The sequence below is a fragment of the Peromyscus californicus genome, unplaced genomic scaffold (assembly GCF_007827085.1).
Source record: "Peromyscus californicus insignis strain IS unplaced genomic scaffold, ASM782708v3 Scaffold_3__1_contigs__length_106647218, whole genome shotgun sequence".
NCBI lineage: Eukaryota > Metazoa > Chordata > Mammalia > Rodentia > Cricetidae > Peromyscus > Peromyscus californicus.
The window spans coordinates 62,931,746-62,955,210 of NW_026294551.1; the positions used below are offsets into that span (position 1 = coordinate 62,931,746).

The 23,465-nt window shown below is 50.7% G+C and overlaps 1 protein-coding gene across 6 annotated transcripts in view; it reads right to left on the reverse strand.

Moving 5' to 3' along the window:
- The window catches only part of Rai1 (retinoic acid induced 1), a 102,612-nt gene that overhangs the window by 51,867 nt on the left and 27,280 nt on the right, over positions 1-23,465 (reverse strand). For 3 of the 6 annotated variants that reach the window (XM_052757326.1, XM_052757323.1, XM_052757324.1), the window contains exon 2: positions 13,074-13,203. The exons of 1 other annotated variant lie outside the window; for it this stretch is intronic. The gene's annotated coding sequence lies outside the window, so the exon portion shown is untranslated. Of the gene's footprint in view, positions 1-9,069; positions 9,147-13,073; positions 13,204-23,465 lie in introns of those variants that run through there. 2 more of the 6 variants (XM_052757325.1, XM_052757322.1) reach the window with 1 other exon arrangement.

Genomic DNA, 23,465 nt, shown 5'->3' on the forward strand with positions numbered 1-23,465 from the left:
ACCCAGAGTGCCTGTGTCCAGATGCTTCCTAGGTCTCAGGAGGACACCCTCTGAGAACCAACCCCAAGGGCTGCAGCTGCCCCACACCAACTGTATGAGGTGCCAGGCACATGGTGACACTATTTACAACTATGGGTATTTTTGCAGGTCGTTTTAGTCCCAACAACTCCTGCCAAACTGACCCACTTTCCAGATGAAGAAAACTGAGATTCATGGGCCAATACAGGCTCTCTGGACTCCTGCAGGTTCTGGGGGCCAGTGTGGAAGAGGTGAGGGCCCTGCATAGTAGCTTTCCTGTGTCCAAACAAATATGACTTAAGATCAGCAGTCTCTTCTTGCTTTGTTTGAAGTAAGGTCTCACTATGTAGCCCTGGCTGGCCAGGGACTTGCTATAAAGAACAGGCTGGCTTGGAACTCCCAGCGATCCGTCTCTGCCTCCTGAGGTGCGAGGATTGAAGGTGTGTACCACCACACCCATTTCAAAGGCTCTTCTTCAAGAGCAGTGTTTCTCTGAGTTCCTTGTTCTCCCTCCCTCAGTAGACAGGCCCAGTCCAAGGACCACCCAAGATGGTCCGTGGGAGAGAGCACCCACCCACCACCATGCAGTAAGGAAAACGGGCTTCTCATAGTCTCCCAGCCAGGCCACCCTACCCACAATGCTTTCCTCATCCCTGAACCAGGGACTAGGCCTGTTGCCATCAGCTATCAGGCACTACCTGAATATCATCCCATCCTTCTCCTAGGTCCTTGTCAACTGAAGAGGAAGTACAGGCTTTCCTGAGACCCTGCTTCCTTAGGCTACCCCAATCATTCACCCCTCACAACCCTACCTCCACTTCTTGGCCTGCTTGTGGCTATGCTTTCTCTTAAGCCTCTCCTAATCCACCAGGGACAAGAAGTCCATCTATGCAGAGCAGTCTGCCTTAACTGCCCTGAGCCCACCCACCTAGACCTTCTTCTGGGACTGCAGCCTGGCACCTTGTACTTACACCACCCTCCTTCTGGGGCAGGGAAGGGGCACCTCAGGCTGGTGCAGGGTCGTTGCCTCCTCACACTTCTGAGGCAGGCTCATTGAGGCTGAAATTTCAATTAAGGCAGAGAAATAATTACTACAGGGCTCCAGGCCAGCTCAAGTGGGGATGGGCCTCAGTGTCTGAAAAGGGAAGACATAGCCAGGTACTCCACAGCCAGGGGAAGCAGCGGGGCTTTTCTTCAGGTCATTCTTGCAGTTCTCACCCATCTTCCTGCCTCATGGATACCTGAAGGCACAGGAGTCTGGGGGTAGAGAAAGAGTGGAGGCTTCCAGTGCAGGGGACCATAAAGTGTGCCTCCACTGGCTCTAACAAAATTGAATTCAATGAAATCTAAACACTCAACACTGGCTATCTCATAGTGAGGCTGAAGGCCACCTGGGCACATTAAGATGGGGTATGTACCCTAAAAACAGGACTGGGAGGGCTTGGGTCTTCCTTTAAGGAGTTCTTATGCTGGCCTAGAGGAAGACAAGGGCCATACTGGTCTCTGTACCTCAGGCCCACCTCCACAGAACATGGATATGAGAAAAGGGGGTCTCTGGATCCTGTGAGACCTTCTCATCTCTTAAGAGGCCTTTGAACAGCCTGTTTGGCTGTGCCTCCTCATCTCAAGAAATTACTATCCTTGATCCAAAAACGCCATCTCTGAGAATGACCCATTTTCTCTTCAGGAATGCTTCCTTTTAATCCAGAAATTCCTTAGGTCCACAGTGTTCCATCTCCAGAAGTGTTTTATTTATCTCCAGAAACACCTTTACCTTCAAGTATGATCCATCTCCAGAAATGTCAATGCTCTCCCTAACAGCTCCACCCCAACTTTAAGCAGCTTTCCAGAACGCTCCATCCCATCTCCAGAAGGCCCCCACTATTTCCAAAATACTCCAGCATCCTCCTCAAACACTCCACCCCAGAGACACTACAGTTTATCTCTAGACAGGCTCCATTCTCAGAAACATTACGTCTGGCAATACCAGGAATGAAAAAAAAAAAAAAGCGCCTCATCTTAAACAAAACAAAACAAAAAAGTCTATCTCCAGAAGAATTCTCATTTCACTTTCAAATGTACCCCTATTTCATCTTCAGAAACTACCTTCTCCAGAAATGCTCTCCATGTTGTCTCTAGAGACATCCAGGCTCTGGGACCATTCCAGCTCCTGTCTAGAAACACGAAGGCAAAGCCTTTCACCCTGACTCACATGCTGAAGGAACAGACCATTTCCTCCAAGATCTCCTGAAAAGAGATTGTACAGGCTTCCTCTCCCATCTCTCTGGTTCCTGGAGACCTCACAGCCATCTGCTGGGCCCTCTTTCTCAGGGATGAAGTCAAGAGCTGAACTCTGGCAGATGCCTCTGTTCCAGGGGTGGGGGAACATGAGGTCAGAACCCCAGGTGACTGGGAAAGCAGTGGTTCTCAAACTGTGGGTTGTGACTCTCTGCGGGGGGTGGGGGGGTGGGGGGGTGTCAAGACCTTTACACAGGGGTTGCATATCAGATATTTACATTACAATTCACAACAGGAGCAAAATTAGTTATGAAGTAGCAATGAAAATAATGTTATGGCTGGAGGTCACCACAACATGAGGAACTGTATTAAAGTGTCGCAGCACTAGGAAGGCTGAGAACCACAGAGCTAAAGGATCTTGCCTGGAGCAGGAATGTGAGAGGGTGTAGGGCAGGAAGGAATAGTCAGGATGAGTCCATATAGCATCCCCCCACCACCATGTCCTCACTGATAAGCACCACCACCTACACATACAACATCATGATAAAAACTACACTATTCACAGTAGGGCCGCAACACCCTTTAGAACCTTGGCTCAGAACAGCATGGAAATCTGTGTCCACCATGTACACACACATCAAAGATAATCCATACCCACTGTGAACCTTACCCGACCTTGCCGGGCGGGGGTCTTATGGGTCACATTCTGGGAATGCCAAGAAGGGGAAGCATTCTGTCACCCCTCAACAGTCTAAACTGACAAGATTGGTAACCCAGGAACTGCTCAGTGCCAAATGCTGAGCAGCTCAATCACAGTACTTTGGGCTTTAGGGGACTGGGAAGGTGAGAACAGTATATTCGGTATCTGCCTGAACACTCCCTAAGATGGGTGTTCACTGTCCCTCGGGCAGCCCAGTCCCCTCGGGTAGAAGCAAACCTAGCTATGTCATCTCTGTCCACACAGTCAAGCACTGCTCTCCTACACATCAAGCCACAGCACCCTGTGGGAAAGGTAAGGTGCTCAGGGAAGGGCATCTGGAGGTGGCTGGGTAGAGGGTAAGTCAGTACCAGCACACACACATGAGCCTCTGGGAGTGTCCCAGAAGTTCAGTATAAACACAGGCAGGTTATGAACCCTCTCCACTGGAACTGCACAGAATGGGCCTGAGCCTCTGGCCTGAACCAGGTGCTCCTGATACCTGGCCTCTGTGGGACAATTCTCAGAGCCCCCAAATAGTAAAAAGGAAGAAGCTCTGCATGATTCCTGATCTGTCCGGGTGGCACTGTGTAGCTCTGGTCTGCTGTCACAGGAGGACAATTACCATTTATTAAGCCTCCCAATTTAGAACCTGCCTCAATTAACTGGAACCTCCAGAGCCTATTTTGATGGATGTGAATACAGCTTCAATATGCCCTCCACTGTGCCCTCGGCACAGGCCATGACCCCCCAACTAGCTAGCTTTTGCCTAGACACAGAGCTCTGACATCTGTCCCCCACCATCCTTCTTCCCTCCCAGTCCTGTTCAGGAGACTCACTGGATCTCTGCCTGACCTTTCTTTTCTAGGAAAGGGATCCCCACACAGAAATAGGAAAGAAAAGAAATACAAAGTTAAACATGGATGTGAATGAACACATGGTCCTAAGTACAAGACAGCAGGGATCCAGGGCCACACCTTGCTGGTAGCAACAGAGCTGTCCAGGCCTCAGCTCCTGGGAGCAGCCCAGCCTAGTGCATCGATATTCTCTGTTCTTCGTAGCCCAAACTGCACTGGCTCTCCTGGGACCTTTTTATCGCACAATGTCGCTTCAGCAAAAGGTTATGTAGAAGAATGTGGAAGTCTCTCCCGCATATTAACTAAAAGAATGTTCTTGAAAATGCACAAGAAGAAAGCACACCTAAGAGTCAGTTTCTCTGAGTCTGAGATGAGATGGAGCACTGGACTGGCAGGATTCTGTCTCCAGTCCTGCTCAACTGGGACCTAGGTATGTCACTGAGCTCCAGATTTCTGGTCTGCTAACAGTGGGAACAAAAGTCCCCACTCCTGGTGCTCTGACACTGTGAGGTCATCTGAGAAACTGCAATCACACTCCAGACTGTGCCGAACACAACTGCTGTTAGTGTTCAGGCATTGCCAAGCAAACACTTAACAGGCAAGAACACACTCCACAAGCACTGTGTCTGTTCTCATCACCTACACATGACAGCCCCTTCCTGTACCCTCTCTTTCTGGGGGTAGGGAGTAGAGAATTCTTGGGTACACATTCTAAACCAGTTTATCATGAGTTAGTTGTGATTTTTCTTTTCCATTGCTTCTTTTTCAAGACAGGGTCTCACTGTGTAGCTTTGGCTGACCTGTAGATATTCACCTGCCTCTGCCTCCGAAGATCTATGATTAGAGGCATGCACCACACCTGACAATCAGCTGGCTTTTTAAAAGAAAAGCAAAAAGCAGATTTTTGTGTCAAACCTGATATATTTTTTAAAGTCATATGCCAAACTCTGCCCATCCAAGGATGTCCCTCACAAGCCATGGCTACCTCCAGCCTCAGCTCTCAGAGAAGACAGGTCTTTACACAGAGAGAGAGAGAGAGAGTATGTGGGCAGAGTTGTGGGAACACAAAGCAAGCTTTCCTTGGCAGGGACTGTCAACCACTAGGTTCCTGTGTGCTGCTCTGTCAAACAGGGTATGACAGAGCCCACCTTCAGTAGGTGACAAGAGTGGGGTAAAAGCCCCTTTACAAAAACAGGCTGAGAAGGTCTCTTGGGGATCAATGGAGAGGGGTAGAGGGAACTGAAGGTTCATTCCCTTCTCCATGAGCTTCACTTGCCCTCCTCAACCATTCACAACATTACAATGAACTGTAAGAGAAAAATGAGCCCTTTGCAGATCCAATGCCCAGAGAAGCATGTTTGTATCACAGAGCAGAAAAATACATGAATGGCAGCTCAGAACATGGCCCTGGGTAAATGACTCTTTGCAGTCACAAGAGTGACTAACCTATGATCTGTGCCTATACCCCTAGGATCCTAGGTAGCTCTATCTTGCCCCAACCTACTTCTGCTTCAGGCCTTCAGGCTTGGGCTCAGTCATTGTGTGTACTCATGGGCACCACCTGGAGAGTTGAGCAGAGAGTCTCTTCTCCTACTTCCCCACATCACTCAATATCCTAGGGGTCCATTCTAGCCATGGCCGGGGGCTCATCCCACAGGACTTCCAGACAAAGGCATGTGATCTCTGCATACCTCAGTTTCTACATTTGCAAAATGGAGGAGAAGGAATTTTCTACCGACAGAGAGGGCTGAATGAAAGGAACTAAGAGCGGCTGGCTTGGCACCCAGCAGTTTCTTACCCAGGCTCTTGGTGCTACACCTCTCTATATACACTGTGCCTTTTTTCGTGTTGTAATCTGCTGGGTTTTAATTATGGACCCCAGGACTGCCTGTAAGATCTAGGGCTCCTTGGTATAGAGAACGGCAGGTCAGAGGTTCTGGTTTAGGCAAGTGACTAGGGAACAGGTTAGGCCCTGCATCCCTCTAGCTGTCTTCAGCTAAGTCTGTACAGGAGCCCCAATGGGAAGGGGAGTCAAGGGTACTGAAGAGGCTCCTGGGCGCCCACATCCTTGGAAGCAGGTATGCTAGAGGATAAGAAGGCTCAAAGAAGAGACAAGTGATGATGTGGACTTGCCAATCTCTCTAGACTCCTCGGTGTTCCCACCTCTAAGCCAGTCCCGCTCTCTGCCTAGCTCTGCCCCATCTTTCCCAATGCCTTCCAGGTAATAGGTTTCCCAGCAGTCACAGCCCAGAGTCCCTGTCAGCTGCAGGTCCTACCTGTGCTTGCTCTGGTCACTCTAATCTAGAGCTGCTCATATTCACATATACTCCCCGTCTTGTATCCTAAGCCCCAAACACAATGTCTAATATATTCAAGTGCCAATGCTCCTCTCTGGCAAAGAATACTGTGCAAGTCCCCTTCCTCTGGGACACCTCTCCTGGGGCAGGGCCTCCTGGACAGACCAATGGTCTGTCAGCAATAGAGCTTCAACAGCCACAAGTACAAGGTCGGGCTGACCTAGTTCAGCCTAGACTGGATGCCTTCTATACAGCATCTCTGTTCTACATTCTTACCTCCAAGATAGCCTCCTCCCATAGCTTCTCCCAGCCACATGGGCTCTGGCTGAAGCCCTAGACTATAAGCTAGCCCAGCAATAGCTCATGTGGCCAGAGCATCCATGACGGATTGGCTCTAACAAGGCTTTTCCTTCCACTTTTTCCCTACTGCCCCCTCCCCGGAAAACACAAACCCACTTTGTGTTTTCTACTTCTGCCTTCCTTCTCCAGGCCACTGGGTCGACTCTGACCCCAGCACTGCTAGGGTCGCATAGGATCAGTGGGCTTTCTGAGAGAATGCCATCCACACCCAGCCTATACTACAGGGCAGCACAGTAACCTAGTACTGACAGTGATTTAATCAGACAGAAAATTGGTGGCCCAGGGTCTCTATCTATTCCATAAATGGGTTACTGAATCAGTTGATATCTCATGATTTTGAACAGGATATGTCATGGACACATCTAGATTCTGGGTCTTGAGAAAGTAGGTGACAGGTACTCTGGTTGTAGCCCCAGGAAGACCAGGTGGCCCTCATGGCCTCATCTGCACTGCCCACCTGGACCGGCATTATGCAAGCATGGGTCCCTTCACCTGCCTGATGAAACAAGGTAACATATTATTAGCATTTTAAACAGAATTGGCCATGCCTTGACTGTGGCATTGGAGAGAAGTGACATTATGGGCAGAAAGAAGGCTGAAGGCAGGAAACTGCTCCTGAGAAGTGGCAACTTGCAGGGATGACTGGGGCAGGCAAGGCAACTCAAGTCTTCCTGGGTACCAAGGGGTTCTGTGGGATGAGTGGGCCCCTGTCTTCTTCCTTCCCAGTTCTGCCCTGTGGAGGATATGAAAGCTGACTTCCCATCCTACCTGCCCCTCTCACTTTCAGGGTACTATTTCTGGCTTACAAATTCCCCCTTGGTCAAGCTCCCCTAAGAAAGTGAGGTCAGATCTAATAAATCTCATTGGGACCCAGCCCAGCAGGAGTACCCCTCCCTTTTCCCAAACATTCCACTTTTAATGAGGTAACCTTAGGTGGCTCCAGTGAGCACATTAGCTCCCCAAGAGGCTCATACTGAGATGGGTTAGCTGAACCCCAGCTGTCCCTCTCCTCAACAGCCAGTATACTTAACTCCTCCCCCATGGCAGCACACAGATGTCCTGGATGTAAAGATATACAGATGAGTCCTTTTGTGCCAGGGGCTGCCAGGCACTTGAGCAAAGCCTACCTCACTTTCCTGACTTGCCAGGAAAAGCTACCATCCTTGCTGCACAAAAGGGAAAATACAGCTCAGGTACTTTGGGGCAGTGGCCTTGGATTCTTCTGGATATGAGTCTCTCCCTCTCAGAGAAGCTAGGTGGGCCTGCAGCAGAGGCAGCCAATCGGTGTGTGGGAGGAGGAAGAGGTGCAGTGGTGGCTAGGTGTCCCAGATGCTGAGGCGGGCAGGTTTACAGGAATGTCTCTCACTGGGTCTTGCGACTGCTCCTCTCTACCAGAGCAGTCCTTGGGTTAGCAGTCAGAGAACGAAGGAAGAGCAGCAATGCTGGCTGGCCGGGGCTTTCCTAGAGAACTCAGCGTGTGTCCCCCAAGTGTGCCTGCAGTGCCCGCAGGCCCTAGGGTCTGACCTGCCTCAGACCATCAGCTAACACAGGACGTGAAGGGCCGGCACGAACATGCAAGTCAGACAACTGCCTAGGTAAACTGTCAAATCCTCCACATGAAGGGACAACGTGGCTGATGCCCATGTGGACGGGCCTCAGAAAAGAAGGAACTTTGGAGTGACATGGAGAATGAGAAGACTCTTTCGGTCTTGAGACCTGGCTTACCAGAGTTTCTGCAGAAGTAGAAGCTCAAAGTGGGAGTCTGGGGGCAGCTAAGAACTAAGAAAACAGACTGGGCCTTGAGGACAGAGAACTGGTTACAGCTTGGGAGTTCAACAGCTGGCTGCCTGAAGCATGTCGTTTTCTATAACACTAGCCACACACCAACATGCACAGCTATGTAAAAAATGATGGAGCACCAGGTACATGAGTATAGATCCATGAGGTTCTGATGGCTGCCATCCAGCTCCTGGGACCTAAGGATATCACCTGGGGGAGCCCTAACTGGGCATGTACCCCCAGCACCTGCCATAGCCCTCCAAACCTGGGTCCCGAGTCTGTGGCTGGACCCTGCTTACCCAGACCCTCTGCTCAGCCTCAGCCTCTTGCTGGCTGGGGGTTGAGCAGGAACAGCTCAATCAGGATATAATCGTTTTTAATTAACGTGTGGATCATTTCACAGGCTGATCTCCTTGGAGACCACAAGGAAGACGGTCTTCTAAGCTTTTCTCTCCTTTTACTCTCCCAGTGCACCCCTCCCAGCAAAAGGCCATACTTCACTTTTACCTACCATCTACAACCTTGAGAACTGCACAAAAGCCTGGCTCCTGGGTCTTAAGGCCTTCAGGAGGAAGTATGTGCTCACAACCATACACATACACAACTGTGCACCCCCCCTCCCGCCGCCACATTCTGTCCGAGATGGGTCCCCCACAGGAGGGCACACAGGCATGTGTGTCCAGACTGGAATATGTATGTGGAGGCAGATGGGTCACCAGTTGGTTTACATGGTGAGATTCCCTGTCTCAAAACATAAACAAGAGGGGAGGATTAGAGGCAAACACAGCATACCTCAAAACATGACACAGAGATGAGCACTCACCTGCGCAGACATACCACACAAATCTCCACATGTCCATAGTCAGCACAGTTTCAACATTCAGGGCTGAAGTGCTGGTAGGGAAGAGACAAAAAGGGCCCTGTCTTTGGGTGGGGAATCAGCAACCACAGCTGCCTGCTACAAGGGTCTCGAGGGCTGGGTACAACATGTTTGGGGTCAGAAGGACTTAAATCAAGTAAGTGTCATATGGGGCTCAGGCTGGTGGCTTCTCTGTCCCATTCCCGATGGAGGTGATAGAGCAGCACTCAGCCCTATATAGTTACCCAAGGTGCCCAGCACTAGCTGGCCTGACATTCCCACTGGGACTAATATCTTAGCCTTTCCTCTGGGTACCTGATTCTGAGGCCACAGAACTTTCTCTTTACTTCCTTTATTTGACCTGAATCTCTTCTATCCCATTTCTCTTTTTTCCTTCCTCCATTCTCTTCCTTCTAACTCCCTTCCCATTTTGGAATCACTGTTTCATCTGTTTCTCTTCCTTCCTGCCATCTCAGACGTCTAGAGTCAACCTCAGGTCAGAAGGAGAACTCTAAATTCTAACCCATTCCAGACACCGTACATCTGATAGGTGCTAAGCTTCTCCAGCTCCTAACAGACCACAGCTAGATCTCTGAACTTGGAACCTGAGGCATAAGGGCAGGAAATGACCACATGGGGCCTGAACTCAGCCCGACCCCTCCTGAAGCACCTGCTTTGACCCTCAGCTTTTCCCTTTGGAAAATGAGATGGTAAAGGCGAATAAGCTCTGGGGAGAGATAACAGGCAGCCTGTGGTCAGCCAACCTTAGGCTGCTGACTTGGGTAGTGGCCCTGGAGCGATGAGCACAGCAATGCACATGACACAGAGGGGTGAGGGGCCTATTTCTACTGACCCAGCTAGAGACAGCAGGGACAAGCTGAGTGGTTCTCCTCACCTGTCTCTCATCTATGAAATGGGCAAGCTCAGCTTAGGATTCCTCCCAGATACAACAACCCAAATACCAGATCAGTAGCAGGTTCTTGATGTATGACCTTGGGACTCATTTCCCCTCTGGGCTCGGGTTTCCTCTTATGTCAAAATAGGGAGGTCAGACCAGTGACTCATTGCCAGAGTTCTTTTCAGCACTAGAAGTTTCTAGATAGTAATGAAGAAGAACAGTGTCCTACTTAGCCCAAGAAAGCTAGAGAAGCCTGTTTCTTCCACTCATCAAGCATGCTGGAGTCTTTCACTGTGAAGGCAACAGCAGCAGTGGCATTTTGAGGAAAGCACCTTACACATCAGAAAAGGCTCTCTACACAAAATATACCCAACTATATCACTTTGTTCCAGGATATGGAACAAAGGGCAGTATTAAGCAAATTATAGCAAATCCACTTGACTGGAAAAGCCTGGAGATGTTAACATTGGTGTTTATGAAGAACTGGTTACAAGACAGGAAAAGGCTGGTATTATCAGCCAAAAAAAGCAGGATATACATCTAAATATGGACAACTCAACAAAGCCTTTAAAATCACCAACCACCAAAGCCAACATGTGGGAAGAGACATACCAACATGTGAGCACTGTCAGAGCCCATTAAGACACTCACTAATCTGTTTTTCTCTATTTTTCAGAGTATTTTGCAAACTGTGTTATAACATACATGTCAAAAAATACCTTTAAAAGATGATCTGCTACCTCCAATCCCGTTCACTCACCGATTCACTCATTAATCATTCACCCTGTGTTTGTCTAGCCAAACAGCAAACAACATTGTCTGCAGTGTGCCTGGCTCCGAGGTTCTGAGACTAGCTTTGCCTACAGGAATGGAGGTCATGTCCAGGGCAGGGGACACAGTTCCCCCTGTGCTGTATTCCCAGCCTTCCTTCATCACACACACAACTCTCCAAGGTGCTTGTGCCCTGAGGTTGAAGAGTAGGTAGCAACAAACCCGGAAAAATGAAACCCTGTTTCCCAGAGCCCTCAACTCCAGGCTGTCTCAGCTGCTAAATGTCACAGTCTACCTGGGGTCAGAAAGTCACTCTACAAGACCCAGCTACAAGACTCTACACTTCAGCTGTCAGGGTGAAGGTGTGGGTGTGGGTAAGGCAGAGGGTCAGAAAGGTCTTCTTCCTAAACCCAGCCCCCATGATGACATCCCTCCCGGTTTCCAGGACCAGGCTTGTAACCTCTTCCCCTTGAGCCACAAGGACACAGCCTGGCTGCCTGACCCTCTCCAGGTTCTGACTTGGGTCTCCTATAAGGTCCCTAAACAAGGAACCAGCGTGCCTGGCAGCATGCGAGTGGCAGAGACTGCAGCTGCCATCAACAGGGAATGCAGGGTCTGGATCTGCAGTTCCAGCCAGGCAGTAGCATGCTGTTAGTAGGAAGGGGCTAACTACATTTCTCTGTTGTTTAGGGACTGGCAATTTCTGGGGGAAGGTTAACTCTTTGGTTCCTGGACCCAACCACAGAGCAGCCTAAAGACAATCCAGTCCCCTAACTCCAAAGGTGCCTCCTCACTCCCCCAAGAGCCCTGTCCTTAGGGAGAGAGGTGAACAGCTGGCCTATGGTATCTGGACCCCAGCTCTCTTGCCTCTGAGCTGCTCAAGTAGGAACTATCAAAGCTGGGGTTCATAATGCCCAGCTAGCCCCACACTCCTCCACAAACCCAAAAGTGAAAAGATCTAACAGCTTAGAGTACCAAGGCTCTGATCCAGAGGTTTCCCCTTGGAGCTGAGCCCTCCCCCTTTCTGGACTGCAGTCCCCAGGAATTCTCCAGGATAGACCTCCTTCCCCTTGGGCACTAGTGTGGAAAGGAACTGTTCCTACCACTCCCCTCACCCTCAGTATCCCTTCACCCCATTTCATCCCTGGGAGAGGTGCAGGCATCAGATCTCTGGGTCACCAGAGCAGTGGTGTCTGCTGTGGATTTCAGGAAGCCAAGCACTTCGTCACACAAACACATCACCTCCGGGATCACCTCTCAGCCTGCAATGTACAGGAGGGGAGGAGGCTGAGGTTAGAGCAGCCCTTCTACGTGCCCAAAGGCATCAGCCAATCGTCAAGCCCGGGCGGGCAGACTCCACAACCCAGCCAGCGCACCCCAACTCTCCCTGCTGGGCACCCCTACTTGTCTCCTCTCTACACCACCCAGTGGTAACCTCTCTATCCCAAACAGGAAGAAAGGGGGCCTCCCTTCCCCTGCCTAGAGCCAAGGGGTCAGCAGTCACAGGAGAGGCTGAGTCATGACCCCTGCCCCTCACTGCAAAGGCATTAGATTTTATTGTCAGGTTGGTCACTCGGCTGTTTTGTCAGGCGGGTGCAGGACAGAGGGCACTCTACAGGGAATGAGGAGGGGTATCTAGGGGAAGTGTTTGAAGCTGATCAGTCCATCAGATCCGGAAGCTGTCGGGAAGGGGGGGGGCGACCTTAAACGTTCCAAGGCTGAGAGGAGGGGCTGCAGTAGCGCCCAGAGGCGCCAGGGAACTGTCCCCCGGGAGACAGCACTCTCGGGAAGTTTCTCACTGGTTGCTCACAGTAGGACCGGTGCTCGAAACGCCCTCCCAGGCCAGACCAGCTTCCGGACACAGATTGCGAACTTGTGATGAACTCCTTCCTTCTCCAGCATCCCCATCTGCGGCCACCCGCCGCGACATCTCAGCCCCAATTCTTCCACGGGTAGCTCGGTCGCCGAGACCGCTCACCAAGGCATTGTGGAGCAAAAGGGAGGGGAGAATCCCCATCACAACCTAACTGCTGCGGCCATTAAAAAAAAAAGAAAGAAAGAAAGAAAAGAAAAGAAAAGAAATTCCTTCTCCTAGACTGATCCCCTCCACCCACATGGAAAACCTCCAAACACGCAAACCCGCAACTCCAACAAGGATCGCGGCGCGGTGGGAGGGGTGCCCGTGGCGACCCCCATCAGCAGCCCCGCTGCAGGTCAGAGAGCGGCGGCGGGCCGGGATTCAGGGAGCCCTCGCCCGGAGCAGCCCGCCTAAGACACAAAGCTCCGCCGCCAACAATACCTGCGGGCTCCTCCTGGGTCTCGGGGCGCCGGCGCGGCGCGTCTCGTAGTCTCCCTTTTTTCCTGCCGTCTCTCTGCTATGGTGCACTCTTCCCCTCGCCTCTTCCAGTACCCGACGGCCAGATGAGATCCTTGGGAGAAAAAAATGTGAGCGCTCACACGATTCCTTTCTCTGCGCGCCGCAAGCGGCGGCGCTGGGCTCGCTCCTCTCTTTCGCGCTCCCGTGCGCGCCGCGCCTCTCTAGCCCCTCGCTTCCTGCTCAGCAGCGCCTGCGAGTGCCCTCAGTAGCCATTATTCACTGGCCGCCGGGGGACAGGAGGTAATTAGAGACGGCCTTGTGGCCACATCCACTGGGCTAGCACGATGCGGGCGAAGGGCGCGCGCGGGGAGGGGCACGCGACAAGGGGGCTTGGCTGCGCGCAGCCCGCGCCCCAGACGCGGAGGAGGGGAGGAGAGGGAGGGGGCAGGGAGGAGTGGTAAGCTGGGCGCGAGCGGGAGGAGGGGGCGCAGCGGAGACGCTCCCGCGGCTCTCACCGCTAAGGCCAGGTCACGGCTGCGAGGTTCCTAGGCGCCTAAAGACGGGGTGGGGGCGGGGAAGGAAGGGGGTGCTGTGCGTGCGCGCGTGCGTATCAAAGCTAGAAGGGAGGGAACGCTTTAATATTTTTTTCCAGTGACTTACGAGCCCACGGGTGAGCCCTTGGCTGTGCGTTCAGGACCGTGTATCAGTGTGGCTATAAATTTCTGTTCTGCCCTACGTGTGAATGTCACGGGCTGGGGATCGGAGTGGGGGGTGGGGTGGGATTAACTAGAAACCAGCTTCTGAACATGCCGGTAGGTCTCGGAGGGACTGAGTGATGCAGTGGTTGCGTGGGGGTGGTGTTTGTGTGCGATTGTTTATAGGTGGTAGTGTGACTACGTGGGCGGGGCTGCCTGCGTGGGCTGTGTTCCGAGGGCGTTGTGTATTCGTGTGGGCTTGTTTGCGACAGGGCTGGCTGCTGTGTAGGGCCACGGGACTGAAAAAGTACGGACATTGCGCCTGTGCGTGCTCTGGCCACATGCAGGGATCTTAGGCTGCCTGTGATCGCCTAGGGTCTGAAGCTTGGCAGCAGAAGCTGACCCTAGAGAATCCCACAGAGGCAAAATAGCTGTTTAAGGTGCGAACAAGTAGTGCTGGGGTCGGGGCACAAAAACGACGTGTGTGGGTGTGGGTGTGGGTGTAGGTGTAGGTGTAGATAGGTAGGTCGAGGGGGACCTCCATGACGAGCTTCCCTTCACTGCACAAGAACTGCACCAGGGAGATCCTGGCACTGACCGACCCCACAGACCTAGAGGTTCAGGGTTTGGGGAGGGGGGGCGGAGGAGGCGGCACTGGGCAAGCGTAGGGCATCCTGGGGGCAAGCGACGAGGGAGGTAGTGCCTAAAGATAGCCCGAGAATATGATGAGACAAAGAAGACTGGGACTTTGAGGCTGGACCTCAGGAGGGGGTGGGCCTGCCACCTCGCAAATGGCAGACCTTTGGAACATGATGAAGGAAGTGCAGCACTTAGACTGAGTTTTGCTAGCCAGTCCTTTTCCAAACCACTCCCTGCCCACGCGGCCATCCACCCACCCACTCCATCCATCTCTCCATTCATTCATTTATGCATCTGTACATCCATTCAAATATCCATTCAGGTTTTCCAAGTCAAGATTACCCAGATCACACTCCCCCATAGCTTCTCTTCCTCCTCAGGAGGCACCTATCTGCTCTGTGGAAAGGAGCTACCTTTCCTACACTTGGGATCAGCAGTTGACACTAAACCCCACCCTGCACACACTGAAGTCTCCATACACCTTCTCATCCTACCCTGCCCATGGTGGTATGCCAACCAGGCTAGCAGGAAGGTGATGCTGTTTCCTCCCAGCCCTCCTTGCAACCTGGTGAAGCCTAGGAAGGAGTGTATGACGCCATTGTTGTGCCTCCTGGTCCTTGTCCTGAAAGTCACCCCAAGCCTGCCATTGGAATGGGAAGATGCTTTAAAAATGGATCCCAAGTTGGGCATAAGGGGACTGACTTGGAATCCCAGCACTTGGGGGATGGAGGCAGGAATACAAGGCCATCTGCTATATTGCAAGTTGGAGGCCAGGCTGAGATACTTGAGACCCTCTCTCAGACAAAAAGAAACAACAAACCAGATGTCCTTATCAAGTGAATGTCCAGAGTGTACAGGTTGTTCCCTTTACTGGGAATCAGAATTTAGAGCCATGCTTGGCATTTCTGAGTTTCCTCTGGCCCTACTATGCAATAAGGGACCTCCTAGTGACCTGAAGAGCAGACCTCTGCCCAGGGTGAAACTTAAAGGACAAGGTCCAATCTCCCCACCTTTGAAATGCAGGGATGCTTAAGTGTTGGTCTTCAGTGACCTGGCCTGGGAACCTATGTCACTCAGTCCTGAGGCACTATGAGAACCAGACGGCCTACTGTGGGCACCACTGAGTCTGGTGATAACAATACAGATCAGTGCTGGGAACTACCAACAGCACTTCCTGACTTACCTACTCCTCTATGCAATCACTTACAAGGCCAAGTCTGCAAGATGTGCACAGACAAGATGATATGGACCCTGCTGGAGGGCTGAGGCTGACTTTCTTCCCTGCTTCTTAAATTTTATTTTTGTTATTAAAAAACAATTTAAGGGAGGAGAGAACAGGAGCGCTGGCCCATGGTTACAAGTACTGACTGCTCTTGCAGAGGAGAGGGTGGGGCTGGGGGTGTTCAATTCCAAGCACCCACATGGAGGCTCATCACCATCTGTAACTCCAGTTCCAGGATTCAGACACCCTCTTCTGGCCTCTTCCAAGTACCAGACATCCATGTAGTATACATACATATATACAGGCAAAAACCTCATACACATAAAATAAAAATATGAAACTTAAATTTTATTTTATGCATATGGGTGGTTTGCCTGCATGTATGTCTTGCACCATGAGCATGCCTGTGCCTGTGCAGATAAGAAGAGGGTGTTGGATCCCTGGAACGAGTTAACAAGATGGTTTCAAGCCTGTGTGTGTGTGTGTGTGTGTGTGTGTGTGTGTGTGTGTGCACTGGAAACCAAGTCCAGGTCCTCTGGCTGAGTCACCTCTCCAGTCCCCCTCCCCTAGTCTGACTCTTCAGTGTTCCCAGTGGCTGATGGTCACACAGGCCCTTAGGAGTTTCCTGATGTCATATCCTACCCCTTCCCTCATTACAGTGCCCCTTCTTACTGTACATGCTAGCCTGGAACACCTTCCCACTTTTAAGTAGCATGTAATTTCCCTGTTTGTTTTGTAGATGGCTTTCCTGGTTGTTCCTTGGTGTGTCCTCCATTGACAGGTTGGTGCCTGGTAGACATTCAGTAAGTATTTGGTGATGAATGATGATGATAAATAAGTAGGGTTAAACAGGCCCTCCATCTGTGACCCTGATTCAGTCCATGGCTTCTCTGTGAACTAATAGCCACTTGGGGGGAAGGGGGAGGCAACGGGGGGGGGGGGGGGGGGTGCTAGAAAGACTTGGAGTTCCGTCAGGCTACATAACTCACCCAGCCATAAGTACTCTTCAAGATCCCTGAGGGGCTAAAGGAATGAGGTAGTAGTTGGTGACTTGTCCCCAAGAAAAGAGGAGTAGTTATTTGTTCTGGGGCCTCTCTGCTCAGTAGAGCTCCCAAATAGAAAGGTCAAGAGAGGCTGTGTTCACTTCTGCCCAGTGCAGTATCTGGTATGTGGTATTCACAACTCAATGTGTATTTATAAAGTGACAGTCAAGACTCACATTTAAAACTGCATGAGGCTGGGAGGTGGCGCATATCTTTAATCCCAGCATTTGGGAGGCAGAGGCAGGCAGATCTCTGGATCTCTCTCTGATTTTGAGGACAGCCTGGTCTACAGAGCGAGTTCCAGGACAGCTAGGGAACACAGAGAAACTCTGTTGGGGGGGGGGGGGACACGAAAAAACAAACAAAACTGCATGAGTCCAGCCTTTGGCTTGTCCCTAAGACTCTGGGGGCAGGGCTCTGTGTGATGGCAGGCAGCCCTGGCCTACAGAACAAGTCACTTTCCTGCAAGGGGTGGTCAAATGTAGGGCTGCACAGTAGGAGGGCTCCTGTGTTCCCAGCCTCAGACTTCGCCTCCCACTAAGTGAGTCCTGCCTGGGGACAGCAGAGTGGTGGACCCTACTGAGTCAGGAAGAGTTTTGTGGGTGCTTCCCATGAGGGGTGGTTCCTGGAGCAGGCTGACCAGCCAGCCTCATAGTTGCCTATGGCTATCTGAATAGCTGCTTTACTGCACGCTGAGAGGGAAGCTAGAGAGCAGTGGAAAGGCTGGGGACTTGAGCAGGAGCACAGAGAAGTCTGGGGCAGTAGGGTGGGGTGAGGGGACATGACACAAAGGACAAGACCACCAGGGACGGGTTAGCCAAGGGACACTTAGGCAGACACAAAAGGAGAAGGACATGGACCTACCCAACCAAGATAAGTAGGTGTCAGGAAATTCAGAAGTCAAGTTCAAACAGCCCTGGGCTGATAGCTTCAGGCTAAAAGTCTGCAAGCCTGGGCTCAGAAGTCAGCCTGGTTGCTGTGCTGGGGTTTTACATGTATTCTACATATAGTTGGGGGAGGGATGTCAATTTCAAATCTCTGTATAGCCTCTCCATTTCAGGGACTGGGTCACTAACATCCAAATGATACCCTTAAAACTTCCAGGTGGCGCTAGGCAGTGGTGGCACACTCCTTCAATCCCAGCACTCTGATGGATCTTTGTGAGTTCAAGGCCAGCCTGGTCTACAGAGCGGGATCCAGGACAGACAAAAAAAAAAACTTCCAGGTAGCAAAAGTGTTCATCTACTAGTTGGGTAGATATGTGCTTAGTACCTACTGTGTGCAGTATCTACAGCAAGAAATGAGACAATGATTCAATGATCCTATTTTCCTCCTAAGGCAGGCATGGAACAGAATGGAGAAGTAACTGATACACAACAACATAATTCATTCTGAGAAATACATCATGCAATTTCATTGTGCCATCGTAGTGTCCTTACACAAACTAAGACAGATCTGCAAACGACACTAGGAGACGATCTTAGGCATCTCTGTGGTACATGCAATCTTCTACTGACTGAAATGTTAAGTGGTGTCTGACTGTAGTTATGTCACTCTTTGTTTGTTTGTTTGTTTTTTGAGATGGGACTTCTCTGTGTGGCCCTGGCTGTCCTGGAACTCACTCTGTAGACCAGGCTGGGTCTGAATTCAAAATCCACCTGCCTCCCAGCCCAATGCTGGGATTAAAGGCAGGTGCCACCACCGCCCAACTAGTTATGTCACCCTTATGTGCTAAGAAAATATAGAGCCAGGGAAGGTGGCTGAGAGCATGGGGTGAGAGCTATGTTTTTATATTGAATGCCAGGGAACTCAAGGCTCAGATCATAATTGAAAGGCTATGTGGTGAACATTCAGAAAGCCAGAGGAAAGCTGCAGGTGAGATAGTAAGCGAAGGTCCTGAGGCAGGAGAGCTTATGGCTGTACTTGAGAGTGACAAAAAGGGACAAGGCCACACCCAAAGGACACAGTACTCCATTGTAAAGATTTCTGTTTTACAGTGAACACAATTGGGGGGAATCTTTGCAGTGTTTCAAGCATAGGAAGGACAACCCATGGCTGCCATGAAGAGATTCAGTGTGGGGCTAGGGAAGCTGAAAGCAGGGCTAATGGGACTGGCTGGGCAGCTAACAAAGAGCTTCTGTGATCTGCTGTCCGTGCTGTGAACCCAGAGTGGCTTCACACCTGGGCATGGGAACCTATCCCTCAGGAGCCATCAGCCAAAGCCTTCATGCCCCTCCCACCTGTTAATTACCTTCCTGCTATCTAGTAACTTCATCATGCCAAAGAGGCCTCTTACTCATTAACTGTCCTATGAATGAATGGTCTTCTGCCTGGGTCCAACATGGATAACCTGTTACCTTCCCACTTCTGAGCTTCAATATCATTTTATGAGTAGATCAACCCAGGTTAGCTATCAGACCTCCCTCGGTGTAGATCTGATGTGTTCTCACACCAACCAAGCTAATCTGCTGCCATAGCCCTGCTTCACCATTTACCTGTGGAGTACACTTGGCATGCCAGGTATAATTAACATGCTGGGGAGACAGCAGTGAGTGTGGCAGTGGTGTAGGCATTCACTGCCAGCCTGTGCCTCACTGTCCACACTAGAACCCTCTGCCACATAGCACTCCTTAGGGGAGGAGAACACAGAGAACATGTTTCTCTTTGAAAGCAAAGAGCTTTGTATCTCAATTGGTGGTGATGCCCCTGGGAATGTGGGCATCCCAATTCATAGTTTGTGGGACATTTTCAAAGAGTCCATGTGGTCCCCAGCCCACCTTCCTCTCCAGATCCCACAGGCTGACAGTGGGGATCAGAAAAGCAGCTGGGTACCTAGGGTTGGTGCTGGCAAAAGCAAGGTAGAAGGCTGCCCAGATGACCACTGCTCCCACTTAGGGACAGAAACGCATCTCGGCCTCTGCCCGGGGCTGGGGGGCTCTCCGGTGTAAGTGAAAAAGCAGGTCCCAGCCTAGAGCAGGCTCTCTGCAGCAGTCTTCCCTCTCAGCTGACTCTGGTCTCCTGAGGTTCTCTGTGGTTCTCCCTACCATCTGTCAGTCTGTCCAACCTTCCTCACCTGCCTGCTGAGGTCACCAGGGGTAGCCAGCGCCACTCTAGGCCCCTACAGAGCAGATCCTAAAACAAAGCCTCTCAATCTAACCCTAAGGAACTGTAGCTGCAGCTAAAGCATCACTTCTGAACGCAGAGTCACTTCCTGGGGAGTCGAAGCTGATCTCTCCATTTAGGGTCTTAGCAGTGCTTCCGGGGTGCAGGTGCTTAACTTTTCTTCTATCACAGGCCTGAGTGAACTTCTGGAAGCCTCAAAACATATTTGGTTGGGGCCAGTCACTACAGAGGCCCGGAGGGAAAGGAGGAAGCCATCTGGGCTGTCACCCATGGCTAGACCCGGAGGACAGCCTCACTAAGCCACATATGTCTTTATCACAGCTGGAACCCAAACCCGGGGATGTGCAGAGAATTCAGAGGAGACCCTGCCCACCCCTCAGGTCTCCACTCTGGCACTTAGGCCATGGTTCTGTCACCCCTTCTCTCCGCTCCCTGCCTTCCTCTCCCTTTCATTGACTCTTAGCCTCCCTCCTTCGTCACCTAGCTGGTCTTCCTTTCCAGCTGTCCAAACCTCCTATCTTTCCCCCTCATAGCCCAAAGAGCTTGTTCCTCTACCTCTAAGCCTCATCTGCAGTTTGGAGGCTTCCAGAAGGAAAATTGAGTGCTTGTATCAGGAAAGCACTGTCAAGACCTTTGTGCGAACAGCTCCTCAGAAACCAGCACGTGTACACACCACCTGGGTTGGGTTAGGCTGTCCTGCCACAGTAACTGCACCTCACCTGGATGCCACTCGGCCCCAGGTGCCCAAGAATGGGAACAATGATGATGCCAGCCTCTGCCTCTCTTCAGGGCCCAGGGAACTGAGGACAGCACCGAGTCTAGGATGGTAGGCCAAGTCCTGGCCAGGCCTCTTAAGGCCTGACAACAGTCACAGACTTTGTGGGGAGGGGGAGGGGGAAGACTTGGAAAGAACTAAAGAGATGGTATAGCCAAACTCAGCTCACAGAGGGTTAGAGGCCTGGGCCCAGCCATGTCAAACAGTAGCAGGCTACAAGCAGAAGCCTCGGAGATGGAAACACTCTGATACACAGAGATAGTACAGGAGTCTACCTAGATATGGCACCTAAAAACCAAACCAAAACAAACAAAAAAAGCAGAAGATGGTATGGTGACATACCTGTGTCATTTCAGCACTTGGGCGGCCAAGGTAGGAGGATTGCTACAAGTCTGAGACGAGCCTGGGCTATAAAGTGAGTCTCTGTCAACAAATAAAATAAATATGGCATGTGCAGTCAGGACATGCAGACTCCTCTAATGTAAAGAATGGTGTACCTTATACACTCTAATGTAAAGAATGGTGCCACCCATCTGCCTTCACACTGCTGCTCACAGGATCAGAGCTCCTTGACTTGTGGGCCTCTCTGGATGGCTCAGGACCTCTGGCCTCCTTTGATCCGTGGCAACAGGAATGCTCCCCATGGACTTCTCCCGGCCCCAGGGCAATGAGGACTTTGGGAGACTGGGAGGACAAGGACACAGGGAAGAACCCTCACAGAGCCTGCTTCTGGGGACTAGGCCAGAGAGCTGCTTGAACCTGCAGAGATTTAGATTACCTCCAGGAAGGAAAGATGGGTGTTCTGCTCAAAACTGACCCTGGTGTGGCCTGTCATCTCAGCCTTCAGAAGCAGAGGCAGGAGGATTGCCAGCTCTAGGCCAGTCTAGGCTATGCTGCAAGGCTGTGTTGAAAACAACCAAACAACAAACACCTGACCCTTGGTTCCACATGCTCAAAGCCCTGGGTTCAGTTCCCAGTACCATAAAAAGAATCTGTCCCTGGGAGGTCAGACAGAGTTCCTGAGGAGGACTTTCATAGTCAGCTGTGTGATGATCTACCACAAATCTGGGAAGAGGAGAAAGAGATCAGGATGTCTGTTCCAATTTTCTGCCCAGCTTAGCTTCCTCCAGAATCTCCTGGGTTGAGTTCAAAGGAAAGGTAGTTGAGGCCAGTGAGATGGCTCAGCAAGTAAAGGGGTCTGCTACCAAGCCTGATGACCTGGGTTCAATCCCGGGATACACAAGGTAGAGCGAGAGAACCGACTCTGCCACAGTACAAGGGTGATTTTTTTTTTTTTTAAAGGAAGGGTGACATGCAGAGCTGGTTGCCCACTCTGCCAGACATCCCCCATAGGACCTCACAGCAAACTTTTGAGGCATATGTTCAGAGTCCTCTGGAGCAATATTGAAACTGCAGATTGGAGAACAGAAGAGAGACATCGGCCTAGGTGACTGGGAGGCTGAGCTACTCCCTGAAGGCTCCAAAGGCTCCAAAAAGACAGAAAGCATGGTCTCTTCTGTGAAGGCCAGAAATACAACGGCACTGCTGTCTCTCCCTAAATGCTGGTGACACTCTTGAAAAGAGGCCACTCAAGCCTACCTGGGTGAGGTGACAATACAGATCCCAGGCCCTTAACTGCAGAATGAACAGGGCAAAGAACCAAGTCTGCCAGCCATGTTTCTCCCAGGCCTGTTTCTCACTCTAAGGCTGTTTGTTGGTAGGCCTTTGGTTTGGATATGGTTGAGTCCCTCCCAACTCATAAAGGAATTTACCCCCTGGTCTCCAGTTGTGATGTTTTGAAGGAGCTTGGCCCCCATAGGTTCATATATTTAAATGCTTGATCCTCAGTAAGAAGAACTATTTGGGAAGGATTGAAATGTGTGGCTTTGTTGAAAATGGTGTGTTACTAGGGATGGGCTTTGAGGTTTCAAAAACCCACACCATTCCCAATTAGCCTTGTGCTTGTGGGTCAGATGTAAGCTCTCAGCTACTGTTCCAGCCATGCCTGCCTGCTGCCATGCTATCCACCATAATGGTCATGGGCTTACCCTCTGAAACTGTAAGCAAGCCCCCAGTAAACTCTTCTATAAATCGCCTTGGTCATGGTGTCTCTACATAGCAATAGAAAAGTAGCTAAGCCACCTGGCAATTGCATGAGGAAATGGAAACTTAATCCCACTGTGGCATTTGGAGGTGGAGCCTTTGAGAAGTGTTAGGTTTGATTAGATCAATGGAATAAAAGTCTCATGATTGTATCCTGATGTCTTTATAGAGAGATAAGAAAGAGACCAGAGCCAGAGACAGACACACTGCCACCATGCTGATACACCAGGGCCTATGCAATGCTCTTTGGGTCCTGTACTTCCTGTAGGCTCAAAACAAACCTCCATTTTTTTCATTTTTTATTAAGAAAAATTTTTTATTTTCATTTTACATACCAAAGATCCCCCTCTTCCCCCCTCCTGCACAAACCTCTATTAAAGACGCCCACCTCATATATCATGTTATGGTAATGAAAAGTTATTATTAATATAATTCTCCAAGTATGTCAGTATGGAAACTGAAGTTCATTGTGTTCCTAGACCTCAGTTTCTTTACCTTTAAAATGGGAAGAATGGCAGGGAATTCATCATGTAAAGGATGAACAGAAATTAGTCACCATTGGGTTTGCCATGTCATGAGACCTCAATAAATGTCACTCCTGACAACCGTCATTTCCTCCTGCTCTGTGAGATCTGAGTCTTCCATCTGAGCTCAGTATCGAATTCCAGTTTTGTGGTGATGGTCTGAACACTGACTTTGGAAACCCTGTTTAACTGTGCTTTCAAGTCAAAAGCTACTATACTTGGTCCCAATGCTGAGTGACTACCAACACAT